Genomic DNA, 7,738 nt, shown 5'->3' with positions numbered 1-7,738 from the left:
ACGAAAACCACAGAGGCGTCTTGTTCAGCGTGCTGTCAAACCTACACTAGCAAGGAGATCGGGCTGAAACTATAGCTACAAGCTATCCAAGGATGGTACTATAGAATGTCACCTCAAGGTAGGCCTAGAGGCGTCATCTCTTGGTTAGGCCGGAAACTTATCAATCCACCCTCGTATATTATAAATAAAGACCATCTGTCTGTCTGTTCTTTGGCTTAGAACTTGACAATTATTAAATTTATTCAATGCGATTTGCAGTGTAACAGATAGAGAGAGTCCTTCTCTAAGCGTGAACCGCATGCAGCTTCTAGGAATAGGGTAATAAAAAATATATATTTAACGTTATCACTGATGCATTGGTATGTATACTTCTATTTCCAACACAATTATGAATATTTCAATTCCTCTTAATGTACTTTAATTTATTTAGATGATACTGTCAGAAGAAGGATAATCAAGAGCGGACACTTAAAGTATTTTGTAACATTATCCGTTCAGATAAAATATTCTTCCTATTTATTGTTAGCAAGATTAATTTCATGTTTTTGTTTTCAAATTTATATTATGCGAACGTGGTTCTCAATTCGCTACTACAAACAAGATAATGAGATTTGTTGCTCAAATAACATTTATTGCAAATTTTGTGTTTTCTTTCTTTGATCCACTTTTTGGAATAGGCAAAAATTGAAGACGAGCCAAAATACGTGTCGGTGTATACGTGCGAAACATGAGTACCAACATAACGCCACAAAAAAATCGAAAATCTAATATACGTAAAACGCGGAAATTAAAAATTAGTGATACTTTTTGAACAGATCTCGAATATTAATTATTATTACTTTTTCAGGTGCCCTCATCCTCGTATCTATCACAAACTTGGAGAAGCACAATTATAGAAAACCAATACGCTAGGTATTTTTCAATAATTTTACGAAACCAAAGGGACTGACGGTTAGTCAATACTTAATTTTTTGAATAGAAGAATTCAGCTCATACTGTATTTCTCAAAACCTCAGAAAACCTCAAGTGCATGTGAGAAAAGTCGCTAGGTATACAATGAGTTGTAAATAAATACTTGACACTTTTTATATTTTCTGCACTCAAAGCAAACTTAATCTCAATGCTTTCGACATAGAACATTTAGAAAGAATAATAATAAATTCATATAAAAATTAAATGACTCATGAATTAACGACGCGATAAAACGTTGGTTAAGTAAATAGTAATTTCGACTAACAATTTTTATTGAAACTCTCAACACTGATTCAAGTAGCCGAGTAATCAGGTCTTAATTTAAAGAAAGCTGTTAATTTCAATCGTTTTACCATTGTCCAAATTCAGTGACTCACAACTAATGAAGCGTAAATTTTAAATGCAATTCGCAAGGAATTTATGTTCGTTTTAACGGCTTACTTGTCTAATCAATTGTGCCAATATTGAATCGGTGCCAAAATGGCACAATTCATCTGGAATTACTCGCGAATTAAACCGTTTAAAGCAATTTTAACAAGTTCACTAAAAGCTATTGCTTAAGTATGGGATAGTTTGTATACCTATACACAAAATAACGTAATTTACTATTACCTACTTTAAAAACAACTATCAATCATATGTTAATAGGGTAATTGTTAAAAACAAATTAGCTTGATCTAATTGGTGTGATGCATCACGTGTTAAACAAACATCTTTTGTATCTGACGAAAATCATTTTTAAAAATGTTCTTAATAAATTGTGTCACTAAAACAACATTTGTACATATTTTTTTTATGAAAATGGAAGAAATAGAATGAGAAACAATGTCAATGCATTAAAAAAGTTTGTACCCATTTTCAACATTTAACCATTAAAAAGAAAATTATTAGAAGCCGGAAGCTAAAATCGATTACCAGTACAATGAATGCTTGTAGTTGAACTAGTAAACTCTGAAATGACCAGATGATTTACCAGAAAGGGCATGAATGAATGAATATATTCTGTTTTCTTTAATGTGGCAGCTGTGGTAATAAAACTGCCACCGAGTGACCGCCTTTGTCTACATATTTTGTATTCTGTTAGTCGGTTATACCTACAAACATTAGAATGATTTGAATGCTTTTACAGCAGTGCTTTTAAAGCTGCAAAGATAGACTCCATAATTATTATCGCTTCACACTGACACTGACACTCAATAAGATTCGAAACGTCCTCCTTATGAGTGCTGACGTCAGTTAATAGTTTCTTCAATGTTTTACTCCTCTTTCGATTTAGTCAGTGATTTATCGAGCCTACCAATGTCGTGCTGATGAGATCTAATAAATCGCGATTCATGTTTGGAAAAGATTATCTGTGGAATATTATTACTGCCCTAACATTTGCTTAAGCGACCAAAGGAAACTTGGACTTGGACAGACGGACCCTGTGTCCTCCCAAATGCTATAGCCAGTGGTCAAAATCTCAAAAACATCCGCACCCCAACCTAAAATTACTCGCCGACCCCTGCTCTAGGTCATGCAGCTCGATAGATATCAACAAATTGAAGATGGCAATACCTGTCATAACTAATTGTTAAATTATTCACTGCTTTAAGATTTTAATTGGTAATTTAATTATTAAAATAATCATTAGAAATGCAGGATTTTATTATTAAATATAAATTTCGCAAGCTTCTCGTATACTTCCTTCTTCCCCTTGTACCGTTCTAACATAAATGTAATGTTTATTATTAGAAAGTTCGTGATAGATTTCTATCGCCTTCGAGGTAGACGTGACGAGTATATAAACGTTAAGTTCGAACTTCTAAAAGCTACGAATGACAAATGGTCGTCCAGGTCATTTTTTATTTTAGATTTTCATACTTATTCACAAGCAGGTGAATAATAATGGCTGGGCGTAACGCTCCGGTGAATCTCATTGTAAACGAAGGCTTAACATTAACTGCGCTCGACAAACATTTGAAACTCAACGAACAGCAGTAAGTAAAGAAAACTGAATTTGATAATTATTAGATAATAAGAAAATATAAAAAACTTTTCGTTTGGAATTCCTTTTAAAAGTCTTGAAATTTTGAAATCTATTTGAGCGTTTAATAAATATATTAATACTAACAAAATAATTCGTAGTGGTCTGTATTCTGTCGAAACTGCCAGACGCGGATCGCGATTTCGATCTTTTTGGATCTCATCAGCGCGTCGCAGGCAGCTCCGACAGAACACAGACCAACCTTTACCTGCTGTCTTAACAGCACGTTTTAGAAAATACAACAAATGGCGTGGTGAGCGCCATCTGTAATACTATATGAACCATTTTGACATTTAATAGGGGTTGATATTATTAATGAAAATTCATTTTTTATTTCTAATTTTCCCACTTTTCACACAATAGTATATGAACCACTTTGACTTTTAATAGGGATTGATATTATTAATGAAAACTGTTGCTGTTGTCACACCTTCACCGGGAATCGAACCCGGGACTTGAGCCATTTGCCTTTAGTGAATAAAATGATATAAAACGGTTGACATTAAATATAGAGTGACCACTACTAACAAAACGTTCAAACAATTTGCATTTTTTTCATAGTGAAATATATTTTTTTTTTGTTTTCGGATTAACTTTTTATTGTCACTTTTACTTTTACACAAATAGACAGCCCAAATTCTTTTTGTTAACATGGATGGTAACAATGCCAAACGTCTATAGATTTATTTGAAATTCAGATCAAAACTAGGTAATTGTGAAATACTTCCCCTTTCTTGAATTGCAGGGTGGTTTCAGTCAAAACTCGGGCCACTAATACCAACATATGTAGATGAGAAAACATTGCTTGTTTTATAAAATCCTTGCTGTCTTTACGTCTTACGTTTAATTCGTTTGAATTACGTTAAGATTTGCTCGACTTTATCTGTTTTTTTTTAAAGTATTACAAGTGTAATTCTTTTAGAGCGCAATTCACGATCAACTAATCTGAAATAAGCGCGAGAGGACGAAATGACGGCGATAAAAGCCTACTAATAACATTTAAAACTACAATTTCCATCCATTTTAAGAGGAAATGACTTGACGAAAAAGATATCCAAAACAGTAACAGTATCACAACCTTTTGTTGTCTGCATTTTATGTTAAAAGGAGTATGCATATATATATATATATATATCCATGTCATACCAAATAACTACAATTGATAAGTTTAATACATACATGGACTGTAAAAAATCAAAGAAAATGATTCATAGTTTCGAGTCGTTTTTAACTTTAATTTTAACACCCAAAGCGTTTTTTAAGAAATCGTAGAAAAAGAATCATAATTCTCAAATTTCGACGCGTAAAATTTAGCTCTTTACAGTGACTCAAACCAATTTACAAATTTATATATCTGAAAGGGGTAGGGTGCCGTAAAGTGACGTGTTTGAATGAAAATATGTCTTTAAGAAATTGAAAGAAATTGTTCTTAGTTATGAAGCCCTTTAACCAGTTTTTAAATTTGGACAGCAGTTCAACCAAAGACTGGTCTAATGTCAAAATGCACTCTGACGAGTAGTTCCGCAATACAGTTCTTTTGAACTACACGTCATTGAGAATTTTATAGCTTGTCTTTTATTACTTTTTTTATGTAAAAGGGTCCCTAAAAGAACTTATGCATCGGGGTTCAAATATCCGAGATATGTCATTGGTCAAAATCTATCTACTCGATTTGCTACGAAACGAATTTATACATATTTAGTTTTTACGCGTTTCAGGAAACCTAGCAGAAAGTCTGTATTTTCACTTATGCTAATAGGGCGCCGCGGTCAGTTTGCTCCCTACCGATTTTAAACGAACTATACAAATCATCGGTCAATTGCACATGGACAGGAAATTACTATCTTACTCTCGTGTGTTGGATTTCCACCAAACAATAGGAGCATTATGTAAATAGTTGATCTGCTCGATAGGGAAATGGTGAGCGTAATAGCCTTGCAAACCAGTGGGTTTCTCAAACACTTCAAACTCTTCATAACCACGGCCCACGCTTTTCATCTGTACAGGGTAACAACGTCTTTATAAGATCGTCAGTCCTAAGACTGGTTGGACACGCACCTCTACTCTTTTCTATCCTGAACTTCGAATTTTCTTAAAACTAGAACATCCGACATCCTAAACTATTTGCGAACAGTATTCTAATCTACTCCTCTTAACTCCTGTTTCTACTTCTACTATGTCTCTCACTAGCTTTTCATGCTTAAGAAGGTGTCCTACCAACCTATCTCATTCTAAATGTACATTTTTAACAATATTTTTCGAATTTCCAAATTTACTTTCCTCGAATTCTTTGTATCAGGACTTTCCTGGTTTTCTATCCTGAATATCCTAAATATCAAAAATCGTCGACATCTTCAGTTTTTGTATTAGCTCTAACCCTAATTCCACCTCCCTTACATACCAATATGTTCTTTTTTATTTGCCATTCCATTCAAACTGTTCAACAAAATAATACTAGCAGAGATCGCCACACCTTAACAACGAAGATATAAATTACATCAATTACACTCTACGAACAAGGCTAATCCATCGCACAATTTGGCCACCTGATTTTTTTCTGACTGCTGCCGACAAGTGTATATCGACAAAATGTCACTTTTAATTTTGTTTAATATATATCAGACTTTTCTAATGATCATTTAAAATGTAATAATAGGTGAAGAAAGAAAAACATTTCTTTGTTTATCATTAATAGTTTTCACGAGATATTGTTTAATGATTGATATTAATTTGTTGAAAACTAGTGCAAAGTTCAGTTTTGTATATTTAAATTAGATGTGACATTTCCTGGTGTCGAAAAGCTAGATGAAAACAAAAATAGAGTTTGTTGTTCACCGTCTATTTCCGACAAAACGCATAAACCAAATTATTGTAAAGAGTGTTTTACTGCAGGAACGTATCAATAATCTACAATTATGCAATACATACCTAACCTAATACGTGAGTGTAAACACATTTTCTAAAAAAACGAGTAAGAACATAGACTAAATTGACATCAAATTCATCATATTTTCCTACCCGTAATAATAGAGTTCTTACATACATTTATACAGGTTTTACCAGCTTTATATTCGTAAAAACATTAAAAGTTTGTAACTCTATAAAAATAAAGAAAATTTCGGCGGACATCCGCGGTTATCCTTGTTTTCCCTGTTGATAACAACTGATCTTCTGTTTCAAAATAATACGCTACAAGAGCTCTGAAGATATCCCATGTGATCTAAATAGGACGAAATATACACCCACAAAAACCTGTGTTTCCCAGTGCAAACCTATCAGTATCGCAAACCTCACAGTGATGTCACACAATTATACACATAGTAGAGACCGTTCTGTAGTTAAAAATTAAAATAAATCAAAATTTAAACAAACTTACCAGTAAGCGTTATAGATAGTAACTCCACAGTATTCTGAAATAAAAAAGCAAAGCATAAGAATAATTGCGATTAAAGAATTTACCAATCATTACAATGGTATTCACAATATTTAGCAAATATTACATACGAAATCACACCCTATTACGATTACAGATATGTATGCACTGAGACAGAACAAGAAACCGAAACGCAAATAAAAATTGCTACATTTTTTCCTTATATTTTCTACAAAATTTGTTTAACCTTTCTACAATTTCTAATGAAATTCACGAAGATGTTGTTGTAAATATTTCATTCCAATTGTAAGAAATTTGTCTGAGCCCCTGTCAATATTTCTCCTACAATTTACCACTACAATTTTATAGTCAAATTTAAGTTTACCAATAAATCTTTATTGCTTGAAAAAATTATATTAGGTTGTACATGTGCCTGTTAAAATACACAATAAAATAAAAAGATCGACGTCCATCCTCAGGAATATAACCATACAGGATCAAAGTGTACACGTCAAGTGGTCCTTACCGATGGGGGGTATTTAGCTATCTACAAGTTTGTTCGCTTATCTGAGGGGTATGTTCGTTTGTCCACCTCAAAGATTCGTTTGCCTATCTATTTTTCCCTTTGTCGATCCTCAGGGACGCAGCTGTATGGAATTCAAGTGTAGACGAAAGTTGGTTACAGTGGATGGGGGATATTTAATTTCCAGTCGTTTGACCATTCCAAACACTCGTTTGTCCAACTATTTTTTCCGTTTGACTATCCTCAGGGGCGTAGCTATTTGAGGTATTATTATGTCGCTATATTTGGCTATTTAAACCTCGATTATCTATGTTAACGGCGGTTGTTTCTCTACTAAGCGCATTGGTAGCTTTTTTCGGGAAACTTATTAAGTGAATCCTCATTCGTTGTGTGGACGAATAAAACTTTTTCGTGAACAAACGTGGATTAACGATGGACAAACGAACCTAGTAAATAATTTTCAAAAATTCACATTTGGGATTTGAGGGTGTCAACTTAAACGAGAGTTGATTGCGTTTACGTCGTCGGTGTAGTGATAGTCTGTAACTAATTTTGTTTGCTGTCTTACACACTTTCCCAAAAAAAAAACTTTTGGATTTCATTCCCACCAGCCAGTATTGCTGGTGGGCGGGCAGTCCCTCCGGACTACGCCGGAAGGTTGGGCGGAAGGCCCTCTTCAGTCTGCTTTCGGGAATCGTGGGAATGGGTGGGTGGTGGTTCGGGTGAGAAAGATGAGACGGACGAAATGAAGACAGAAGAGAATGAAAGATTATCTGTGGAATATTACTGCCTCAGCATTTGCCTAAGTGATCCAAGGAAACCACAGAAAAACTTGGACCAAGGC

The 7,738-nt window shown here is 34.0% G+C and overlaps 1 protein-coding gene across 4 annotated transcripts in view; it reads right to left on the bottom strand.

Annotated features, from left to right (window-relative positions):
* LOC108736715 (Ca(2+)/calmodulin-responsive adenylate cyclase) overlaps positions 1-6,412 on the bottom strand; it is a 103,644-nt gene extending 97,232 nt beyond the window's left edge. For all 4 annotated transcript variants that reach the window (XM_018469251.2, XM_018469254.2, XM_018469257.2 and 1 more), the window contains exon 1: positions 6,375-6,412. The gene's annotated coding sequence lies outside the window, so the exon portion shown is untranslated. The remainder of the gene's footprint in view (positions 1-6,374) is intronic.
* Positions 6,413-7,738: the final 1,326 nt, after the last annotated feature.

The sequence above is a fragment of the Agrilus planipennis genome, unplaced genomic scaffold (assembly GCF_000699045.2).
Source record: "Agrilus planipennis isolate EAB-ADULT unplaced genomic scaffold, Apla_2.0 scaffold119, whole genome shotgun sequence".
Classification (NCBI taxonomy): domain Eukaryota; kingdom Metazoa; phylum Arthropoda; class Insecta; order Coleoptera; family Buprestidae; genus Agrilus; species Agrilus planipennis.
This window is presented reverse-complemented; position numbering and strand designations above follow the sequence as displayed.